General features: G+C 40.6%; 1 non-coding gene across 1 annotated transcript; it reads left to right on the top strand.

Moving 5' to 3' along the window:
- Positions 1–420: 420 nt before the first annotated feature.
- On the top strand, positions 421–631 carry LOC132405752 (small nucleolar RNA U3). The gene has a single exon (XR_009515956.1). It is a non-coding gene; the product is annotated as a small nucleolar RNA U3 (small nucleolar RNA).
- The last annotated feature ends 24,708 nt before the right edge of the window (positions 632–25,339 follow it).

A 25,339-nucleotide genomic window follows, 5' to 3' on the forward strand; every position in this document is an offset into this window, starting at 1 on the left:
CTCGCATGCTTTCCATTGGTGCTGGGTTGAGCATTGAGCTAGCAACTTGGCCTTGGAAAACACAGACAAATGTGAAAGAAACGGCATGGTTCCAGTCTGATACACCACAAGCTCAGGAGAGTAATTAACCAATATTTGAGATAAGAAAATTGAATTTGAGCAAACTGACTGTGAAAGCAAAAAATCTATATTAAGCTTTGAATGGATTTTTCTTTACAACAGGATTGCATTACTTTTTATTCCACCGCCCTCCTGAGGTAAATGGAAGTCTGAGAAAATATGTGACTTTGAGGTGATGTTAATGACCAGAGGGTTACATCTATCCAACAGTTAATGTCTGGGGTAATCTACTGGAAGAACTCAGTGTGCCAGACAGTATCTATGGGAAGAAAGGAACTGTCAGTGCTTCACATTGGAAGCCTGCAATACTTTTCAAGGATCATTTCTATAGTCTGTGTCAGTAAAACCCTGTACTAAAAGGTTCGGTCTCCACAACCATGATGAGGCACTGCAGCATTTTCTACTGAGTACAAAGCTGTTTTCACATGTTGCTTTATGCATTGGCTTGTGACCATTGATGACCATTCTCTTCTCTCATTGTGGGATTTGTGAAAGGGGAAAAAGCAGTGGTAGTGCAGGATATCCACCAACGGTGGAATTGAATGTTTAATAGATGATTGTAAAGGGCTTGTACATTCTCCCTGAGACCAAGTTTCCTCCAGGTGCTCCAGTTTCCTCCCACAGTCTGCAGGTATACCGGTTGGTAGGTTAATTGGTCATTGTAATTTGCCCTGTGATTAGGCTAGGGTTAAGTTAGGGGATTGCAGGAAGGCCTATTTTGCGCTGTATCTCAATAAATAAATAAATAAATAAATGAAAGCACACCTTAATTTGAAATTGTCAAATTAAAATATAGTTACTATCAATTGCAAAAGTATTGTAAATCCACAATCATTTTTAGTATTTTGTGAGTGAATAAACTGTTGTGATTTTGTAAAAAAAGTACTGTGAATGATGCTGCTTAACCTGCTGAGTTCTACAGAAGATTGTTTGTTGCTCAAGATTGTAGCTTCTTGTGCCTCAGTTATTGAAAGATTATAGATTTAAAGATCAGATTAGATTTATTTGTCAAATAAACCTCAAAATATTGAAACCTACAGTAAAATGAGCCTTTTGTGTTGAATCAAATCAGCAAGGATTTTATTGGGGGCAGCTCGTACGTGTCACTATGTTTTTGGCACCAACATAGAATATCCACAACTTATAACTACAGTCCTAACTGTACAGCTTTGGAATGTGGGAGGAAACCAGAGCACCTGGAGGAAACCTGGTGCAGTTCGATGGAAGTGGGCCATTTAAATGGTTCGCATGGACTAGGTGGACCAAAGGACCTATACCTGTGCTGTACTTTTCTATGATTCTATGAATCTAAACCTATGTGGTCAAGGTGAGAATGTACAAACTCCTCACAGACAGCAGTGAGAACTGAACATCAGTTAGTGGTCACTGGGACCATAACCTGACTACGCTAACCACGACACAACTGCTGCCTGTAATTGCATGGGAACTTATCTAACTTCTGGATTTAAACTTGGTGAATCAGGCAATGATCAGCAAGCTAACTTGGAGAGGTGGTTCCCCATTTTAAATGCAGCAATTGGCATTCTCCTTGAAAAGGACCTTTTGCCTGAGAGATCTGACAGATAAGCTCCTCTGGAAAAGGAAAAAGTAACTAACTCTTAGCCTCTGCTATAAGTTGACTCTGAGGATCTGTGGGGGGTGGGGGGCATCCAAATATGTGAGGAAGATAACAGATTTTAAAAAGACAATAAAGAGACACAATGAAGTGGAGGAAGTTGAAGAGGATATGAGGTGTAAATGTTCCGCAAACATGGGCAGCTGTTAGCGTCAACACTATTAGGCTAGTTGTAAGATCAGACTTTGCTTCCCATTGCTCTCTGTAAGGAATTAATACCTTCTTCCAATGACCGAGTGGGTGCTCCACGTTTTCTTCCTACATTCCAATGTACGGTGAGGGTTGGTGAGTTGTGAGCATGCTACATTGGCACCGGAGGCGTGACAACACTTGTGGGCTGCCCAGAACAATCCTTGCTGATTTGATTTGATGCAACCGATACATTTCACTGTATGCTTCAATGTATATGTCACAAAGAAGACTAATCTTTAATTCAATAGCAGTTAGAACAGGCTGAGTACTCCTTACCCGAGACGCCAAGGGCTGGAAGTGTTTCGGATTTCAGATTTTTTCAGATTATGGAATACATAACGGGATCACCATCAATTTCGAATCTGAGTTTATTTGCTACCAGTAAGCAGCTTTTGTCTTACACTTATTCAGCACACATCAGCACTTAACAGTAAAAGCTATTACACTGTACATACCATCAATATAAATTGTCAGGGTAGCAGAAGTAGCACAGAAGCATCGGGAGAATACCTGAATCTGCTGTTCAACAACAATAAACAACAGCAGGCTTTCGGTCTCCACTGATAATGCCATGCTTTGAGTAAAAGATTACAGTACACTGTATTTGTACTTTACTTTTTTTTTAGGTTCTATGTAAAATATAAAAGTAATCGGCATTGTAGACTTGTACTGGTGCCAGATCATTGTGATCAACAGATGCTTTAAAAATGTAGAGCTTTTTCTTAATAATCTGCAAACAGCCTGCTGAATATTCACAACTACCTTCAATTTCCTGTTCATTCTGATAGATTTTTGCTTGTTTCATGATCAGTATACCATTAAGCGGCATATGTTCGTTCCAACACTGACAATACACGATCGAGATCTTCATTTATCACTTTATGCAGTGTTTTTTCTATCTTTCATTAAATTCTGCTCATTACATACATGAGGGCACTTCTCAGAACTGTCTGTGGTGCACAGAAACCTGCACACCCTTCGGAACCTCCCCAGTATCTTCTGGAATCTTCCATTTGTGATGTCATGCCAGCGCTAAAAGAAAATGTATTTTGGAGGTTTTGGATGTTGGAATTTTGAATACGAGGTGGTCAACCTGTATCCAGTATGAGCTGTCTGAGGAGGTGCTAGTGGCAGGAACAACAACCTGTAAGAGGCATCTGGACAGGTACTAGAATATGCAGAGCATAGAGAGCTGTGGAAATATGGCAGGCAAGTAGGAATGGGAGCAATGGTTGGCATTGGATTGGATCTGCTTCTGTGCTTTACAACACTTCCTCCAATGTGTGTGGAACGCAACTCAAGATTCAAGATTGCTCATTGATCATTCTTCAGTACACGAGAACAAAAAGAACACAATAAACAACAAAATAAACCACAGAGAATATAAAAGCAATGCTATAAAATGCAATGTACAATTAACTGTTACAGACACAGGCTGATTGTCCATAAAGTGACACTAAGTGCTGATGGGATATGGTGGGTAGATTAGCGGGTCTGAGATGCAAAGAGACTTGGGAGTCTCTTTGTGAGTATCCTTGTGCAGGATACCCTAAAGGTTAACCTGCAGGTTGAGTCAGTTATGAAGAAGGTGAATGCAATGTTAGCATCCATTTCTAGAGGTATAGAATATAAGAGCTGGAATGTGATATTGAGGCACTACAAGGCACTCGTAAGACCACACTTGGAGTATTGTGTGCAGTTTTGAGCACCTTATTTTAGAAAGGATATACTGACATTGGAGAGGGTTCAAAGAAGATTCACCAGGATGATTCCAGGAATGAGAGGTTTATCATATGAGGAACATCTGGCAGCTCTTGGGCTGTGTTCCCTGGAGTTCAGCAGAATGAGGGGGGGATCTCTTAGAAACATTTCAAATGTTAAAAGGTCTGAACAGATTAGATATGGTGAAGTTATTTCCTATGGTAGGGGATTCTAGGACAAAAGGGCATGACTTCAGAATTGAAGGACACCCTTTTAGAACTGAGATGTGGAAAAATTACTTTAGTCAGAGGTTGGTAAATCTGTGGAATTTGTTGCCATGAGTGGCTGTGGAGGCCAAGTCATTGGGTGTATTTAAGGCAGAGATAGATAGGTTCTTCATTAGCCAGGGCATCAAAGGGTATGGGGTGAAAGCAGGGGAGTGGGGATGACTAGATGAAGTGAATCAGCCCATGATTGAATGGTGGAGCAGACTCGATGGGCCGAATGGTCTACTTCTGCTCCTAAATCTTATGGTCTTATGGTCTTAAGTGTTAGGTCCCCTTTTCCTTCTCTTTCTCTTATGGTCCACTGTTCTCTCCTATCCAATTCTTTCCTTTCCAGCCCATTATCTTCCCTCTCACTTGGCTTCACCTATCACCATCTAGCTACCTTCCTGCCTGTCACACCACTTTTTTATTCTGGTGTCCTCCCCCTTCCTTTTCTGTCATGAAGAAACTGAAGGGTCTTGGTCTGAAATACCGACAGCTTACTCTTTCCCATAGGTGCTGCTTGACCTGCCAGGTTCTTCCAGTAATATGTGTGTATTGCTTTGGAATTCCAGCATCTGCAGAATTTCTCATTTTTAGCAGGTGTTGGTCAGCCTGATGGCTTGGGGAAAGTAATTATTTTGGAATCTGGTGGTCCTGGCACGGATGCTGCATAATCTCTTCCCTGATGGGGGTGGGGCAACCGATCCATAAGCAGGGTGGATGAGATTTTTCATGATATTGCTGCCCTTTTTCTGACACCTTTCCGTACATATGTATATATATCCCTGATGGATCTGGTGCCACTGATGCACTGGGCTGTTTTAACTACGGATTGTTGAGCCTTCCTGTCTGTTGCAGTGCAGCTTCTGAACCAGGGAGCATGTTAGGAGGCCATGCGAATTGGTGTGCATAGACTAGCTCTCTCTTAGCCTCCTCAGAAAGTAAAGGCTGTTGTTGAGCTTTTTTGACCGTGGAGTATGTGCTCTATGACCATGAGATGTTGTGTTAGATGTGCACTCTCAGGAGTTTGGAAGTGCTTGCAGCTTTCACTGCCGTGCTGCTGATGTAAAGAGGGTGTGAGAGTGTCTGAAACAGACATGCTGGAGCTGTGGATGACAAAAAGGATTTGTTTCTGGAAATCTGAAACTTTCAAGAGAATATTATAAATATCCACACATCAAGCAGTTTCTGTGGGTTTGAGATAATTTTACAAATGGATGACATTGCACTCCATTCTTGTAGCATCCTGTAAGAGTCTTGGAAGATGGAGGCGCAGTTGGGCACAGCAGCCTCTTGAGGGCCCCCCGATAAAGTTAGTTTTCTTTGTTAAATATCTCTTTTATTGTCACAGTACCGTGCTGGGCTCCAAGACCCTTTGGTGCTGCAAGTCTGTCCCATCAGTGAGCTGCTCGTTGATCAGAAGAGCTGGCCTGGGTGTTGGAGGAGCTGGTCTTGGTGTTGGAGGAGGTGGACTTGGTGTTGGAGGAGGTGGACTTGGTGAAGACTGTGTGGCTGCCTGAAGTGTGGGGGCATCATGGTTGGACCACGAAGGCAGTGTGCAGTGCTGTGGGTGATTGTCATGGGTGTATCTCTCATGATCAGTGTTGGCCATTGATAATGTATGATGCCGCAAGGTTGTGTCTCTTGTTTGGTGGTGCAACAGATGTTGTGGTAGCTGTGTGACCACAGTTGCAGTGAGGTCTAAGCTTCAAGCTGCGAGCTTGCCTGCAGCTGCTGTCCAGGCAGGGAGGCATCAGGAACAGTATAGCATGGTGTCCTTGTTCCAATGGGGTCTGGCTTCTTCCATCGGTGCTGCCCTACAATGTTGGATTGTTGGAGTGACAGGCTGGGTTTCATGTGTCTGTGCACTGCAACGAACTGTACCATCAATTTGTGGGACATGTCACAGAGGGACTTGGGGTTTGTATATGTTTATTTGTTCGCTATTTTGTATGTGCTATGTATGTTTTGTACCTTGGACCCACAGGACCATTGTTTTGTTTGGCTGTATTGATTTATGGTTGAATGATAATTAAGCCTGAATTTGATATGAATTTGATTTGATTTGACTTTCTCATACAAATACAACAGATGTAAAGCTTCCACTTTATCTCATGTCTTTACTTTTTCCAATGGTAGAGGAGTATGCCTTATGATCAACGCTTCTTGGTGCACAAGTATATCAGTGCTGTGTCAATTCCGCTCATCAGACCTGGAATATCTGGCAGTTAAGTGCCGATCACCACAGGAGTTCTCCGGGGTCATTTTGGTAGCAGTATGCATACCTCCACAGGCCAAAGTCAATCAGGCTTCAGATGATCTGAACAGTGAGATCAACATGCACGAAACAGCGCACCCTAATGCCTTCACCATTGTTTTGGGAGACTTTAACAAGGCCAGTCTGAAAAATTCACGAAGCAATTACCATCAACAGATCACTTGCAATACCCAAGGAAACAACACGCTGAGGGATTGGTACACAACCATCAAGAATGCCTACCATGCTATTGCACGCCCTCACTTCAGGAAGTCTGATCACCTGATTGTAATTCTACTCCCTGAGTATAGGCAGAGACAGAAGACTGCAGCACCAGTAGTGAGGACCAAGGTATGGACAAGGGAAGCACAGGAGTGCCTACAGGACTGCTTTGAACCGGCGGACTGGATTGTGTTCAGGGAATCATCTTCGAACCTGGATGAATACGCTGCATTTCTTACCGACTTCATTAAAATCTGTGTGGATGAGTGTGTCCCTACAAAGACTTACTGCATATCCCCAAACCAAAAGTCGTGGATGAACCAGGAGGTATCTCATCAGCTGAAGACAAAATCTGTGGCATTCAAGTCTGCAGACCCAGGCCTGTACCAAAAAACCAGGTATGATTTGCCGAGGGCTATTTCAAGGGCAAAGAGACAATTTCAAATGAGGTTGGAGGTGACATCGGATGCATGGCAACTTTGGCAGGGTTTGCAAGACATTACTTCCTACAACTCAAAACCCAATAGCATGAATGGCAGCGATGCTTCACTACCAGATGAACTCAACACCTTCTATACCCGCTTTGAAAGGGAGAACACAACTACAGCTGTGAAGATCCCTGCTGCACCTGATGACCCTGTAATCTCCGTCTCAGAGGCTGATTTTAGACTGTCTTTAAAGAGAGTGAACCCCCGCAAAGTGGAAGGTCCAGATGCAGTACCTGGTAGGGCTCTAAAAACCTGTGCCAACCAATTAGCAGGAGTATTCAAGGACATTTTTAAACTCTCACTGTTACAGGTGAAAGTTCTCATTTGCTTCAAAAAGGCAACAATTATACCAGTGCCTAAGAAAAATAATATGAGTTCCCATAATGACTATCGCCCGGTAGCACTCACATCTACAGTGATGAAATGCTTTAAGACGTTGCTCATGACTAGACTGAACCCCTGCCTCAGTATGGACCTGGACCAATTGCATTTTGCCTATTGCCACAATAGGTCAACTGCAAATGCACTCTTAATGGCTCTCCAAATGACATTAGACCACCTGGACAAAACAAACACCTATGTAAGGATGCTGTTCATCGACTATAGCTCAGCATTTAATACCATCCTTCCAACAGTCCTGATTGAGAAGTGCAGAACCTGGGCCTCTGTACCTCCCTCTGCAACTGGATCCTCGGCTTCCTAACCAGAAGACCACAATCTGTGCAGATGGGTGATAACATATCCTCCTCGCTGACAATCAATCTTATTAACTAAAAATTTTTTAATCAAATTGACCCTATTATTTCATCCTTTATTTGGAACAATAAAAGATCAAGAATTAACAAGTGTCATTTACAAAAATCTAAAAAAGATGGTGGACTTGCACTTCCTGATTTAAGACTCTATTATTGGGCTGTTAATATTGGACAATTATGTTTTTAGCTATATTGGCTTGATAAGAGCCAAAAACCAGGTTCGATTGATTTGGAATTAAAAAATATCGAACAATTTTGTTTCACCTCATTATTAGGAGCTCCATTACCTTTACAACTCTCTAAAATTCCAAATTTAAATCTTTACACTGTTATTAAACAGTCCTTATGGATTTGGTTTCAGTTCCGCATTTTTTAAATTTTAAATAATTTAAATTGTCTAGTTCTTTATATCAAATTTTTTTATTTAAACCTTCAATAACTGATCCCATTTTTCTCTTGTGGAGAAATAAGAGGATCTGTTTTTTTGTCAGATTTATTTTGTGATGGTCGATTGATGACTTTTGAAGAGTTAATTAGCAAATATTCTCTCTCTCATACACACTTACTGCAATATCTTCAGGTAAGACATTTTTTACAAAAATACTTATCTAAGTTTCCATATATACAAGAATCTAATTTGTTTGATATTATTTTGAATATGAATCCTTTGGTAGAATTTATAATTTATTTTTACTACAAAAAGATAACCTCTGACTAAAGATTAAACAAGATTGGGAGAGGCAACTTAATATGAACTTTGTTAATGAAGATTGGTTGTGAGTTCTGAAAATAGTCAATTCTTCCTTGATATGTGCCAATCACTGTTTAATTCAATTTAAAATTGTTCATCGTTATTATTTAACAAAGCAGAGACCATCCAAAATATTTCCTAACATAGACAATTATTGTGTTAGGTGTAAAACTGAAGTAGCCACTTTGTCACATATGTTCTGGTCAAGATCTACATTAAAATCTTTTTGGAAATCTTTATATTCTACAATTTCTAAAGTTCTGAAAATTAATTTACAAACTAATAGATTGACTGTTCTATTTGGAATAGTTCCACATCATATTCAGGGTATTTCATCTTCAGACCAACATGTAATTGCATTTGTTACATTGTTGACAATAAGGGCTATTTTATTGAAATGGAAAGATACCTCTGTCCCTACATTAATTCAATGGTTTTCTCAAGTAATGTTATGTCTTAGTTTGGAAAAAATTAAAAGTAGAACTTTTGATCCTTGATTTGATTTTGAGAGAAAATGGAGCTCTTTTGCCAAATATTATCATTTAATTTGAATTAATTTATATGGTTTCCTTCCAATTTTATTTTATATAAACATGAATTGGTGGTGGATGATTTTTCTTCTTTATATATATAGATGATGGTAAGACGTATTGCTCTGGGAGTTGATTTCTAATGGGTTTTTTCCTTCTTTATTTTATTCTTTTCTCTTTTTCCTTCTCTTGTAGAGTTAGTGGTGTTTCTTTTTTTAGTTAGTTGGAGTTCTCTTTTTTCATTATTTTCTCAATAAAAATAATTTTTTTCAGTATCATATATTATTCTTTTTTGATAAGTTTTTTCAGCTTTGTTAATTGTATATATATCAACTTGTTGAAGTCTTGTATCATTTTATAGCTGTAGAAGATTATGTATCAATAAAAAGATTTAAAAAATGAAAATGAATATGGGCACACCTCAGAGGTGGGTGCCTAGTCCACTGCTCTACTCTCTATATACATAAGACAGTGTGGCTAGGCATAGTTCTAGTGCCTTCTATATATTTGCTAATGATAAAACAATTGTTGTTACAATCTCAGGTGTGACAAAAGGGTGTATAGAAGTGAGATTTGCCAACTAGTGGAGTGGTATCACAGCAACAACCTGGCACTCAACGTCAGTAAGACGAAAGAGCTGATTATGGACTTCAGGAAGGGTTAGACGAAGGAACACATACCAATCCTCAGAGAGGGATCAGAATTGGAGAGAGTGAGCAGCTTCAAGTTCCTGGGTATCAAAACCTCTGAGGATCTAACCTGGTCCCAACATACCAATCTAGTTATAAAGAAGGCAAGACAACGGCTATACTTTATTAGTAATTTGAAGAGATTTGGCATGTCAACAAATACATTCAAAAACTTCTATAGGGGTCCCGTGGAGAGCATTCTGACAGGCTGCATCACTGTCTGGTATGGAATGGCTACTGTACAGGACCGAAAGAAGCTGCAGAGAATTGTAAATCTAGTCAGCTCCATCTTGGACACTAGCCTACAAAGTACCCAGGACATCTTCAGGGAGCGGTGTCTCAGAAAGGCAGCATTCATTGTTAAGGACCTCCAGCACCCAGGGCATGCACTTTTCTCACTGTTACCATCAGGTAGCAGGTATAGAAGCTGAGGGCACACACTCAGTGATTCAGCAACAGCTTCTTTCCCTCTGCCATCAAATTCCTAACTGGACATTGAACCCTTGGACATAACCTCACTTTTTTAATATATAGTATTTCTGCTTTTAACACATTTTTAATCTATTTATTTATTCTAATTGATTTATTAATTAATATTAATCATCATTATTTATTTATTTATTTATTTATTTTCCCTTCTATATTATGTATTGCATTGATCTGCCACTAAGTTAACAAATTTCACATCACATGCAGGTGATAATAAACCTGATTCTGATTCTAAAGCACACAATCCTTCAAAGTAATCAGCAACTTACATTTTTCTTCCAGTTTAATTCATAGTGTTTCATGCTAATGAAGGATAGGTTGGGAGGATGATTGGCAGAACATTACCATTCAGTTCATAAGGGTGATTATGACCTTACAGTGCCTATTATACACTATCTTCGGACATAATTTAGCACATCACGGAAACCAACCTCTCCTCCATGATCTATACTTCCCGACGTGTCAGTAAAAGCAGACACCATATTCATAGACACCACCCACCCCGGACGTCCGATCTTCTTCCCTCTCCCATCAGGCAGAATATATAAAAGCCTGAAAGCACAAACAACCAGTATCAAGGACAGCCTCTAACCTACTAGCAAATGGTTTCCAAGTACAATAAAATGGACTCTTGACCTCGCAATCTAACTCATTATGATCTTGAACCTTATTGCCTGTCTGAACTGCACTTTCTCTGTAGTTACTACAAGTTATCCTACATTCTGTTTTTGTTTACCTTTTCTACCTCAATGCATGTAAGGCAAGCTTTTCACAGTATCTCAGTCTATGTTTCAATAGTATACCAATGTCAACTCCATTACTTCTCTGACCTTCTGACTTCTCTGTCCTCCACCTCTAGTAGTGCTCCAGTACAAGTTTCAGAAACAGCATGTCTTCTTATATCTAGGCAAATTCCAGCTTCTGGAATCAATGCTGCATCCTTTAGGAAGAATGCAATTGCACAGAAGAAAATACAGAGAATGACAACCACGACATTCACCAGGATATTGTCTGGATTGGAGGATATTTACTATGGGGAGAGATTGGATCGGCCTGGTTTGTTTTCCTTGGATCAAGGGAGGCTGAGAAGTGACATGATAAAACCATGAAAGGTTATGAGAGGCTTAGATAAGGTAGATACTCACAATCTTTATTCTGCAGTAGGAATACCAAAAGCATGGCATTGGTCTAAGAGAAGAAGAGTTTTGAAAGGGGATCTGAGGGATAATCTTTTACACAGAGAATGGCAGGCAACACAGTAGCATAGCAGTGTAATTCTTTATGGTACCAAAGTTTGGAAGTTCAGAGTTTGGTTGAATATATACTTCAAGATGGTGCCATCAAGCAATGTGGCCAATGGCAATGTCCTGCTGACAGTTCACAAAACTATTTTTTGTTTACTTCTTTTACTTCTTCTTTCAAATATGATTCCACCACTAAGCTGCATGCAATTGGAACTTGTGATTTACATTTTAATGGTGTGTTTTTTGGGCTGATTGAGCGATCTGGTGCTTGGCTGTACTCCAAACGAATTTGTTAAGGTTAGGAGCGGAGTGTGCGGCCTGGTGGCCTGGAAGTGGAACACAAGTCCATGATGGACTCCATTGCTTCTCTCCGATTGAGGCGTCAAGCAAGGCTGAAGTTGATGAGGATGAGAACAGAGGACAGGCAGAAGGTGCAGCACCGTCTGCTGGTGTTTGACCGGTCTTCCTCTCCCGCTTGCTAACTCCTATCCATGGAAAGTGCAGAAGCCTTAGAATTCACATTGCAAGGATTGATTGGTCAGGCTGTGGACTTCTTTTGGGGGGCTTTGAGTTGATGCTGCATGTGTTCCTGGATTCTGGTTACTATTTGTTTTTACTGCTTTTCTGAGTGGTTTCCTCTGGGCAATCGATGTGGATTTGGGCGCCTCAGTGAAAAGTGGCCCTGCGGCCTGCAGTGGGCTAGCAGCGTAACACTGAACTGAACTAAACTGAATACTGCTGGACTCCTGGCTTGAAGTTTGATTTTGCCATTTTTTTGCCATTTGTGCGATTTGTTCTTTTCTCCCCTGTTGAATGTTTGATGTTTACTTGAACAGGTTCCATGTTGTTTCTTGGTTTTATGGCTGCCTGCAGGAGGAGAATTCTCAGAGCAGTATTCTGTATGCATACTTTGATATTAAGTTTACTTTGAATTCCTCTAAGGAGTTTGTACATTCTGCCTATGACCACATGGGTTTCCTCCAGGTGCTCTGGTTTCTTTTCACATTCCAAGAGGAGTACTAGTTGGGATTAGTAAGTGGTGGGCATGGTTTGCTGCTGCTGGAGGCATGGCAACACTTCTGTACTGTCTCCTGCACATCCTCAGGCTGTGTTAGTCATTGATTCAAATGACACATTTTACTGTATGTTTCAATGTTTTGATATACATGTAACAATTTTTTTTAAATTGCTAATTATCAAAATGGATTTGTTGAACTGATGGACCCCAAATTGGTGATATATAACTCTGTGACTTTAATGTCCTGATGAAGATTCTTGTCCCAGAACATTGACTGATTATTTCACTCCATAGATGCTGCTTGCTCTTTTGAGTCCTTCCAGCATTTTCAGTGTGTTGATCAAGATTTCCAACATCTGCAGAATCTGTTGTGTCTCAGATTACTAATGTCTCCTGCTTGTACTAGAAGAAGACAGCTCTGAAGTTAGGCATCTACCTGTAACATCAGCTTAATTTTTCTCTCTCATTAGGTGATGCATGTTCCACTGAGCACTGCCAGTATTCTCTTTAGTGTTCTCAATGTCCAAGCAATTCTTTTATTCTTTCCCTCAAGATTCTGGAACTTTATTTGTCCTTCCTCCCCTTTCTAACTGCCTTCATTTATTATTAAATCTTCTGTCCTAACAAATTAAACAATTTATCAAGGATAGAACACACATCTTCATTTATCTGGCTTATATATTAATGTTCGGAGGCAATACTCAAGCTGTGAGAAGTGATTTTTGGACTACTATTATCTTAGCCGTTGTGCTGTGATCTAGAAGACTTGGCAACAGCACATTAGTGTACAGGCTTTTAGTATTATTAACTATTTACAATGTTAATTGTTTTAGAAGTAGCTGCTTATTGATATAATAATTCAAAGATATATAAAGCTTTTCCAGTCACTCAACAGAGCATAGAACACCATAGAACAGTACAGACCCTTCAACAAACGATATTATCCCAATCTTTAAACCTAATCTAAAATCAATCTCAACTTTCCCTCCTGCATAGCCCTCCATTATTCTATCATACTTGTGCCTACTTAAGAGCTTCTTAAATGCCCCTAATGTGTCTACCACTGACAGTGTGTTCCATGCACTCAACACTCTGTGTCAAAAAGTTACCTCTGACATCCCCTATATTTTCCTCCAAAGACCTTAAAGCTATCTCACCCCCTCCCCCATAATATTTCTTTCCACTCTGGGGAAAAAAAGTTTCTAGCTATCCTCTCAATCTATGTCGCTTATCATTTTGCACATCTCAATCAAGTCACGTCTCATCCTCCTTCACTCCAAAGTGAAAAATCCTAGCTCATTTGACATGCTCTCTAATCCAGGCAGCATCCTGGTTAATCCCTCTCTAAAGCTTCCACATCCTTCCTAAAAGGAGATGATCCAAAATAAATATAATATTCTAAGTGTATTCCAAGAGAGTAACTAATTGAGTACTGTCATTGAGCACTGCTCTGAGTAGTGAATGCTGTCATTGTTGTAGTTTCCAAAATGCATGAGTTAAATTAACCAAGTACCTCTGAAACAATGTAATTGTGTTGGTCTCTACTACTTCCTTTGGCAACTCATTCTATAGATACAGATCTTTTCTATAAAAAGATAGAAAACCTACAGCACAATACAGGCCATTCAGCCCACAAAGCTGTGCTGAATACGCCCTTACCCGAGAAAATGCCTAGGGTTACCCATAGCCCTCTATTTTTCTGAGCTCCATGTACCTGTCCAGGAACCTCTTAAAAGACTCTAATGTATCCACCGCCACCACTGTCACCGGCAGTCCATTCTATGCACTCACCACTCTCTGCGTAAAAAAATTACCCCGATATCTCCTCTGTACCTACGTCCAAGCACCTTAAAACTGTGCCCTCTTATGCTAGCCATTTCAGCCCTGGGAAAAAGCCTCTGACTATCCACACGATCAATGCCTTCCATCATCATATACACCTCTATCAGGTCACCTCTCATCCTCTGTTGCACTAAGGAGAAAAGGCCAAGTTGCCCAATCCAGGCAAGATCCTTGTAAATCTCCTCTGCACCCTTTCTATGGTTTCCACATCCTTCCTATAGTGAGGCGACCAGAACTGAGCACAGTATTCCAAGTCGGGTCTGACCAGGGTTCTATATAGCTGCAACATTACCTCTTGGTTTCCTAAACTCAATCCCACGACTGATGAAAGCCAATGTACCAGATACTTTCTTAACCATGAAGTCAACCTTCGCAACTGCTTTGAGTGTCCTATGGACTCGGACCGCAAGATCCCTCTGATCCTCCACACTGCCGAGCGTCTTACCATTATTACTATATTCTGTCATCATACTTGGCCTACCAAAATGAACTACCTCACACTTAAGCAACGCACACAAAATGCTGGTGGAACACAGCAGGCCAGACAGCATCTATAAGGAGAAGCACTGTCGATGCTTCAGCCAAGACCCTTCGTCAGGACAAACAAACTGACGAAGGGCCTCGGCCCGAAATGTCAACAGCGCTTCTCCCTATAGATGCTGCCTGGCCTGCTGCGTTCCACCAGCATTTTGTGTGTGTTGCTTGAATTTCCAGCATCTGCAGATTTCCTCGTGTTTGCTTTTACCTCACACTTATCTGGGTTGAACTCCATCTGCCACTTCTCAGCCCATTTTTGCATCCTATCAATGTCCCATTGTAACCTCTGACAGCCCTCCACACTATCCACAACACCTCCAACTCTGTGTCATTTGCAAATTTATCAACCCATCCCTCCACTTTCGTCATCCAGGTCATTTATAAAAATCATGAAGAGTAAGGGTCCCAGAACAGATCTCTGAGGCACACCACTGGTGACTGACCTCCATGCAGAATATGACCCGTCTACAACCACTCTTTGCCTTCTGTGGACATGCCAGTTCTGGATCAACAAAGCAATGTTCCCTTGGATCCCATGTCCCCTTACTTTCTCAATAAGCCTTGCATGGGGTACCTTATCAAATGCCTTGCTGAAATCCATATACACAACAACTACTGCCCTGCCATCATCAATGTGTTTACTCACTTCCTCAAAAAATTTAGTCAGGCTCATAAGGCATGACCTGCCTTTCACAAAGCCGTGCTGACTCTGCCTAGTCATATTATGCCTCTCAAAATGTTCTCAGGGTCTTCTCCATCAACTTACCAACCACTGAAGTAAGACTCACTGGTCTATAATTTCCTGGTCTATCTCTACTCCCTTTCTTGAATAATGGAACAACATCTGCAACCCTCCAATCCTCCAGAACCTCTCCCATCCCACTGATGATGCAAAGATCATATTGCCAGAGGCTCAGCAATCTCCTCCCTTGCTTCCTACAGTTGTTGTGGGGTACATCTCATCCGGTGCTGGTTACTGATACAACCTGATGCTTTCCAAAAGCTACTGAACATCCTCTTTCTTAATATCTATATGCACAAGTTTTTCAATCTGCTGTAATTCATCCCTACAATTGCCAAGATCCTTTTCCATAGTGAATACTGAAGCAAAGTACTCATTAAGTACCTCTGCTATCTTCTCCGGTTCCATACACACTTTACACTGTCACACTTGATTGGTCCTATTCTCTCACGTCTTATCCTCTTGCTCTTAACGTACTTGTAGAATGCCTTGGGTTTTTCTTAATCCTGACCACCAAGGCCTTTTCATGGACCATTCTGTCTCGCCTAATATCTTTCTTGAGCTCCTTCCTGCTAGCCTTATAATCTTCTAAATCTCCATCATTACCTAGCTTTTTGAACCTTTTGTAAGCACTTCTTTTCTTCTTGACTAGATTTACACAAGTCTTTGTACACCGCGAATCCTGTACCCTACCATCCTTTCCCTGTCTCAGTGGAACGTACCTATGCAGAACTCCACGCAAATATCCACTGAACATTTGCCACATTTCTTCCATACATTTCCCTGAGAACATCTGTTTCCAATTTATCCTTCTAAGTTCCTGCCTGATAGCCTCATATTTCCTTCCTGTTCCTAACTTCCACCCACAGAGACTCTGTTGACAATCCCTCCATGTCTACCTGTTTTTCTACATCTGTGACACTGTCTTTGATTAATAGTGCTACGCCCCCACCTCTTTTGCCTCCTTCCTTGTCCTTTTTGAAACATCTAAAGCCTGGCACTCAAAGAAACCATTCCTGCCCCTGAGTCATCCATTTCTCTGTAATGGCCACAACGTCATAGCTCCAAGTACTGATCCACGCTCTAATCTCATCTGCTTTGTTCATAATAGTCTTGCATTAAAATAGACACATCTCAAATTATGGGTCTCAGAACATCCCTTCTCTATCACCTGCATATTCTCCCTCTCACAGTGTCTCCAAGTTTTGTCTATTTGTGAGCCAACCACCCCTTCCTCCATCTCTTCAGTTTGGTTCCCACATCCCTAGCAATCCTGGTTTAAACTCCTCCCAATAGCCTTAGCAAACCTCCCCACCAGGATATTGGTACCCCTGGGATTCAAGTGCAACCCATCCTTTTGTACAGGTCACTCCTGCCCCAAAATAGGTCCCAGTGATCCAGAAATCTGAATCCCTGTCCCCTGCTCCGATCCCTCAGCCACACATTTATCCTCCACCTCATTCTATTCCTATACTCACTGTCACATGGCACAGGCAGTAATCCCAAGATGACTACCTTTGTGGTCCTGCTTCTCAACTTCCTTCCTGTAGTCTACTTTCAGGATCTGCTCCCTTTTCCTCCCTATGTTGTTGGTACCAATAAGTACCACAACCTTTGTCTGTTCTCCTTCCTACTTCAGGATATCTTGGACATGAACAGAAATATCCCAGACACTGGTACCTGGGAGGCAAACTACCATCTGTGCCTCTTTACCATCTGTGTCATAACCAAGTACGGTAGATGTAAACTAACTGGGAAAATAGAGGAGAACTTTATTTATATTTTTGGTGTCAGAGTTTAAACCTTTATTTGCATGGATGTTGTTAAGAGTTAGACTGTGCTGCTAATATGTATGACGTTCAGCATTTAGCAGTCATTTTGGTTGAAGATTTAGTACTTATTTTTCATGTATGACTGAAATTAGAAAATAATTCATGTCAATGGAATAAAAACAACAGTGTGACTAACTAGATAGCTGTTTTTTCAGACTGTGAGCACAATCACAGTGGGCTCAATAGCCGCATTATGGAACACTGCCTTCATATATTCATCCATCAAGGTCGTGAATCCTTTCATTAGCTGGCACAATGACACTAGTTTACTTAGTGAACAATGACAGGAGGAAGGCAATCAGAATCTACACACCTGCCATAGAATGAGAGCTGAGGACAAAGCAAAATGTTTTTTGGGAGAAAATTTGCTTGCTGCTTTTTGCCTGTTCAAGCCATATTAAATCATAAACAAGAGAATATCTGCATACACTGGAAATTGAAAGCAGCACACACAGAATGCTGGACAAACACTGCAGGCCAAGCAAAATCAAATCATGGCTATAAAAACATTCTGGACATTGAAGTATTTAGTGATAGCATTCTTTTATCTTCAGCAATAGTTCTTCTGACCATCAGAACAGGAGTGAAAGGAGCAAGAAAAGGGGCAACTAAGATAGAAATAAATTTTTGAAAGTGCCTGTGATATTGGGCACCATCTGTGAAAAGAATTAATAAAATGAACAATTCAGCTCAATGATTATTGATCAGAATTGCCTCTTGCAATTTTAAGCTGAAGGGAATTGGGGTTGATTCAGTGAAGATCAACAGAACTGAAATAATATAGAATCAGAATCAGGTTTAATATTCATGCCATATGTCATGACATTTGTTAACTTCATGGCAACATAATGCAATACATACTAATGGAGAAAAATGGTGAGTTACAGTCAATATATATGGTATATAAGGTATATATGGTATATAAGCAGTTCTGAAATAGAAATAAATAAAAGTAGTGAGGTAGTGTTCTTGGGTTCAATGTCTATTAAGAAATCAGATGTCAGAGGAGAAGAAGTTTCTCCTGAATCATTGATTGTGTGCTTTCACACTTCTGTATCTCCTCTCTGATGGTAGCAATGAGAACAAGGCATAACCGAAGTGATGGGAGTCTTTCATGATGGAAACTGTGTTTAAGAAACAATGTTGGTGATGCCTAGGAGAGGGTGGTGAAGGCTTGATAACTGCAATTGATTAGTTTTGTAGCTGATGTAAATAGAAAAAGAAGAATTAGTTCAGTCAGGGGAGAGAGAGAAGGCGTGAGAGTGAGAGGGGCCAGAGAAGGAGGGAGAGAGAGAGGGAAGGAAGGATTATCAGAAGATGGGAGGGAGGGAGAGAGAGAGAGAAACTGCAGGCAAACAACCAATGTGTAAAAAGCAACAAATTGTGTAAATACAAAAAAGAAAAATAAAACAAAATAATAATAATAATAATAATAAGTAAGTAAAAAATTCAAGAACGTAAGTTGTTGAGTCCTTGAAAGTGAGTCCATAGTTGTGCAATCAGTTTAGAGTTGAGGTAAGTGAAGAACTCCATTCAGATTGGGAGCCTAATTTTGAGGGGTAATAACTGTTACTGAACCTGATGATGTTGGTCTTCTGTTTCTTCAGCACTGAGAATACAGCTTCTCCTGGATGGTGGAGATCCTTTGTTATGGATGCTGCTTTCCTTGTAGATGTGCTCCATGGTGAGGAGGGCCTTTACTTGTGATGGACTGGACTGAATTCATTACATTTTGTAGGCTTTTTCACTTAGGGGCATTGGTATTTCCATACCAAACTGTGATGCAATCAGTATACTATCCACCGCGCTTCTATAAAATTTTGTCAGAGTTTTAGATGACATGCCAAATCTTCACTAAAAGTAAAGGTGCAGCCATACCTTCTTCATAATAACACTTATGTGTCGGACCAAGGACAGATCCTCTTAGATGATAAAACCAAGGAATTTAAAGTTACTGACACTCTGCACTTCTGATCCCCTGATGAGGACTGGCTTATGGACCTCCGGTTTCCTCCTTCTCTAGTCAATAATCAGCCCTTTGGTCTTCACGACGTTGAGGTTGCTGTTGTTGCACCATTCCTCTTAATACCCTCTTAAATTGGTGGGGTGGTAAAAAGCCAAGAAGGTTGGTTAATTTTATAACTAGATCTATATCAACTGGAAAGTAGGCTAAGAACAGTTGACAGAATTTAACACAGACAAGTGCAACATGATGCATTTTAGGAAATTAGTTCAAGGCAGAGCAACCCAAGAGGTTGTCATGGCCCTGGGCAATTTTGTAGAATCTAAGGGTACAACTTGATGATGAAAGTGGTGACACAGGTAGGCTAGGTAGTGAAGAAGACACAGTATGTTACATATGCCTTCATCAGAAGGGACACAGAATACAAAAGTTGAGTTATCATGTTGCAACTGCACAAAACATTGGTGAGACCACATGCAGAGAGCTGTGTGCAATTCTGATCATCAGTCTTTGTCTGTGTGTAGTTTTTTCATTGATTCTATTTTATTTCCATCCAGTTCAGCAATGCATTGAGATAGTCCAAGGCAAAGCATTAACAGAATGCAGAATAAAGTGTAACAGAGAAAGTGCAGTGCAGGCCCACAATAAACTGCAGGGCTCTAATGAAATGATTAGCTGCTCCATATTATGTCTCTACCTAAAGAAGAGTTTTTAATTTTATATTTTTTATTATTAAATCCAGAATGGTAATAATATTATGCATAAATTAATTGTATACTTTTTATAGTCAAAGTATTTATATTTCAAAAAGCATGCTTCATTGGGTATAAAATGCTTTGAACATTCCTGAGGTCATAAATGCTGCATAAACATAGTTATTAGTTTTCTTTACTGCTTCATCTTTTTTTATTTTTAAATAATTCTCATTGCCACAATTAATTCACTTGATTCCATTTCTGGCACTTCTAATCATCAGTGACAAGTCTGCTGATGAACAAAAATGGAATTGAATACAATACTTAAATTAGTGTATGTTAAGCAAGCTGCCTGAATTCTGTTCGAAGTTGAACCTGTCAGAATGTTGCTGACTCGTAACACATGTAGACAACCTATTGATATAATAAGACACCACAGCAAGGCATCTTGTATTCATCAAGATTCATTCATTAAATGTCTTCACCAAAAAGGGTTTTGTTCGTAAACATAAAAAAATTGTAAATTGTCTGTTTCAATTTTCTTTCTGGTATAATTTAATTGTGAGTTTACACATCTGTCAGGAATGTCTTGTCAGACAAGCAAAGGATTTCTGTGTTAAAGAAAATCCCTGTGTGATGGAAGTCCTCTACATTACAGTTTGATCTTGTTCTTGCCTGTCTGATGCTCCCAGCAGTGAAATAATGAATTCAATTCTAATTCTAATCTTAGCTAGCTTCCAAAGTTACCATTCATTATTTGACCAGTTTCCACCTGGGTTGCAGGGAATAGTACTGACGTTGAATTTGTTGCAAATTCATTTTTAAGGCATGAGTGATCACTGGAAAGACCAGCATTTATTAACAAATCTTAATAACGGTGATTGTAACACCACAGTCCGAGTGAAGGCATTCCTGCTGTACTGTTGGAAAGAGAAATATGATTTGCATCATGGAAGGAGCAATGATATATCTTGAGAAGTTCGTTGCCTGGAGAAAGCAGCTGCCATCATTGAGGATCTCTCAAATCCATCCTCGTCATTCTCACTGCATCTGTCACCCACCACCCCTCCAATCCTTCTCCACCCACATCAGTTGGGCAGAAGAAACAAAAACCTGAGATTGTATATTACCAAGCTAAAGGACAGCAACTACCCTATTATTCTGCTGTTAACTGACTCTTGAACAAAACTCTTATATGAAAAAATTGAGCTTTTTATCTCTCAATTCACTTCATCATGGCCCTTGTGACTTATTTGTCTACCTACGTTGCATTTCCCCTGTAATTGTGGAACTATAATCTGTATCTGTTTTCTTCTTATGACCTTAAACATGAGGTTTAGGCCCTGCACCAGGTACAAGAACAGTTATTACCCTTCAATCATCAGGCTCCTGAACCAGCCTGGATAGCTTCACTCACCTCAACACTGAATGGATTCCACAATCCACACACTCTTTCAATAATGTATTAGTTCATTAATAAATAAATAAATTTATTTAGTTAGTTAGTTTTTATATCTCTTTGCACTAATTGTCTTTCTTTGCACACTGGTTGTTTGACACTCTGTGTGTAGCTTTTTCCGTTAATTTATTATATTTATTTGTTCTACTGTGAATGTCTCTGGGAAAATGTACCTCAGGGTAGTACATGGTGACATCTTATGTACTTCGTTAAAAAAGTTTACTTTGAACTTTGACCATCAAACTTTACAGTGCCAGCTGTAAAATCCAGATTATATTCGCTCTGCTGTCTGTAAGGAGTTCATTTGTTCTCCTTGAGACTGCAGGGCTTTCCTCTGGGTGCTCTGGTTTCCTCCCACATTCCAAAGACGTACAGTATGGACTAGCGCTGGTAAATTGTGGGCATGTTATTTTGGTGCTGGAAGCATAGCAACACTTATAGGCTGCCCCGGTACATTTGTGGTTATTGACAATGCATTTCACTGTATGTTTCAATGTACATGTGACGTAAAACAAATCTTTTTTTCTTTAATACCTAAAACAAACAGTTAGTATGCAGCTTAATTGTGCAATTAAGTGGACAAAGAGCACCTTGTCCTTTATTGTTAGAGAAATGAAGTGTGATAATGGAGACGTATTGTTATAACTTTACAGGATATTGGTGAGCCTGTCACTGCAGTCCTATTGCCATGCATATTTTGGTCCCTTTAGTTAAGAAAAGATGTACTAACTTGAAGACAGTATAAAAACAGATTCACTGGACTGTTTTCTGGGTCAAAAAATTATCCTATATCAATTAGATTTGTAGTTTCAAAGAATGAGGAAATCCTAATGGGGCATGACAAGGTAAAGGTTCAGATGCTTCCATCTGTTAGAGAGTCTAGAATGAAGTCTCATATTTACATGATAGGAAGGTGGTTATATTGCATAGAAATATCTTCTCACAGATGGTGGGAAGTATCTAGAATTCTCCACCCTAGAAGGTTGTGGAGATTAGATCATTAGCAATATTCAAAGAGGAGATAGACTTTTGTTTCAAAAGATAAGAGAATTGAGGGCTATATGGAACTGGCAAAAAAGATGCCAGCAGCAGATCAGTCATAGACGTCCCAAAAGATAAAGCAGATTGCAAGGCTTCACAACCATCCAGGAACACAAAGCAGAGCCCCCAAAGGATGAATGACAGTTAAATGTTAGAAGCTCAATGACTACAGTCCTGTTGCTTTCACATCCATCATCATGAAGTGTTTCGAAAGGCTCGTCATGAGGCATATCAAGACCTTGCTGCCACCCTCACTGGACCCCCTGCAGTTTGTGTATCATCCCAACCACTCAACAGACGATGCCATTGCCACCACCCTCCACCTGGACAAAAAAGACACATACATTCGAATGCTGTTCATAGACTTCAGTTCAGCATTCAACACAATCATTCCTCAGCACCTGATTGGAAAGCTGAAACTGCTGGCCTTGAACACCTTCCGCTGAAACTAGATCCTAGACTTCCTGACTGCGAGACCTCAGTCAGTTCGGATCAGGAGCAGCATCTCCAACACCATCACACTGAGCACAGAGGCCCCCAGGACTGTCTGTTGAGTCCACTGCTATTCACTCTGCTGACCCACGACTGTGCAGCAATACACAGCTCGAATCACACCATCAAGTTCACTGATGACATGACCGTGGTGCGTCTCATCAGCTAAAACAACGAGTCTGCTTACAGAGAGGAGGTGTAGCGGCTAACAGACTGGTGCAGAGCCAACAACCTCTCTCTGAATGTGAACAAAACAAGGAGATGGTTATTGACTTCAGGAGAGCAAGGAGTGACCACTCTCCGCTGAACATCGACGACTCCTCCATTGAGATTGTTAACAGCACCAAAGTTCTTGGTGTTCACCTAGTGGCGAATCTCACCTGGTCCCTCAACACCAGCTCCATAGCCAAGAAAGCACAGTAGTGTCTCTACTTTCTGCCAAAGCTGAGAAAAGTCCATCTCCCACCCCCATCCTCACCACATTCTACAGAAGATGTATCGAGAGCATCCTGAGCAGCTGCATCACTGCCTGGTTCACGAATTGCACCATCTCAGATCACAAGACCCTGCAGTGGATAGTGAGGTCAGCTGAGAATATCATCAGGGTCTCTCTTCCTGCTATTACAGACATCTACACCACACGCTACACCCGCAAAGCTAACAGCATTGTGAAGGACCCCACGCACACCTCATACAAACTTTTCTCCCTCCTGCCATCCAGCAAAAAGCACCAAAACATTCAGGCTCTCATGATGAGACTGTGCAACAGTTTCTTCCCCCTAGCCATTAGACTCCTCAATACTCAGAGTCGAGACTGACATCTACATCATTTATTATTTTATTGTAATTTGTCTTCTACTGTGCCTGTTGTCTGTTTAGTAGTTATTGCACTGCCCTGCACTGTTTTGTGCACTTTAGGTAGTCTTGTGCAGGTCTGTAGTCTAGTGCAGTTTTTATGTTGTTTTATGTAGTCTAGTGTAGCCTTGTGCTGTCTCACATAGTCTAGTGTAGTTTTGTGGTGTTTCATGTAGCACCAGTGTCCTGGAGGAACATCGTTTCGTTTTTACTGTGCACTGTACCAGCAGTTTATGGTCAAAATGACAAAAAACTTGACGAGAACCCCAAAGTCCTCCCGAGCTCACCTTCTTCCCGCATGTAAGTGGCAGCAAGTAAAAATCCCCCCTCCCTCCACCAGCAAAAAAAAAGCATCAGCACCCACCACCCAGCACTCAAGCATGCAGCAAAGCAACAGCAAAGTCACAGACTTGTAGTACTCCAATGGCTACTCATTCACCTGGTACTTGACATACCACAGGCTCTCTCTCTCCCTAATAAGGGAGACAGAGGTGTTTCCGTTTCACAGTGAGAGGGGAGACATAACAAACAGCTCGCTGGTTTATGATGTCAAAAGTCCGTTGAGTCACTTTTTCCAAACTCTGTGCCCAAAGATCTCAGGTCTCTGGGCACACAGCCATAGATCTTCTGACTCTCACGAAACCAATCTTCTACGAACTGACCTTCAATCTGCCCGCTTCCAGAGCCATGAGATTGTGGCCCTCCAAAGGCAAGCTCCCTTAGGCTATGCCCTTGGCATGTTGAATAATGGCCAGTCATGAAACCCTAATCCCATTTCCACAAAGAACTGAAGTTAGCATGTAACTCCAGGTCAGGGAAAATAGAGATATTAAAGATCGAAATAGAGCTGTTTCTGAAGATGCAAGCAAATGCAAGCACTGTTAGGCACCATTGTCTCCACCTAAGCTTCTTCTCTATAGAATAATAACCCTAAAGAATCAATGAAAGACCACACCAATTTGGGTGTTCAAGCAGTGTGCAAAAGACAATAACTGTGCAAATATAAAAAGAAAGAAAAGATAATAAATAAATAAACAATAAATATCAAGAACAGGAGAAGAAGAGTCCTTGAAAGTCAGTCCTTGAGTTGTGGGAACATTTGAATGATGAAGTGAATTTGAGTGAAGTCATTCCCTTTGGTTTAAGCGCCTGATGGTTGAGGGGTAACAATGTGCTGCTGTGAGTCTTGAAGTTCCTGTACCTTATTCCTGATGAGTGTAGCAAGAAGGGAGCATGTTGTGGGTGGTGGGGTTCCCTGATGATGAAGGTTGCTTTTCTGAAAAAAACATTTTGTGTAGATGTGCTCTAAGGAGGGGAGGACTGTGTCCATGAAAGACTGGGCCCTATCCAGTACTTTTAATAGTATATTCCTTTCTAGGGCATTGGTGTTTCTATTCCAGGCTGTGATGCGGTCAGTCAATATAGTCTCCACTACAAACCTATAAAAGTTTGTCAAAGTATTAGAACAAAGAAATACAACAGAATCAATGAAAAACTAGGCAGAAAGACTAGCAAACAAC

This window comes from Hypanus sabinus, chromosome 15, assembly GCF_030144855.1.
Source record: "Hypanus sabinus isolate sHypSab1 chromosome 15, sHypSab1.hap1, whole genome shotgun sequence".
Taxonomy (NCBI): Eukaryota; Metazoa; Chordata; class Chondrichthyes; order Myliobatiformes; family Dasyatidae; genus Hypanus; species Hypanus sabinus.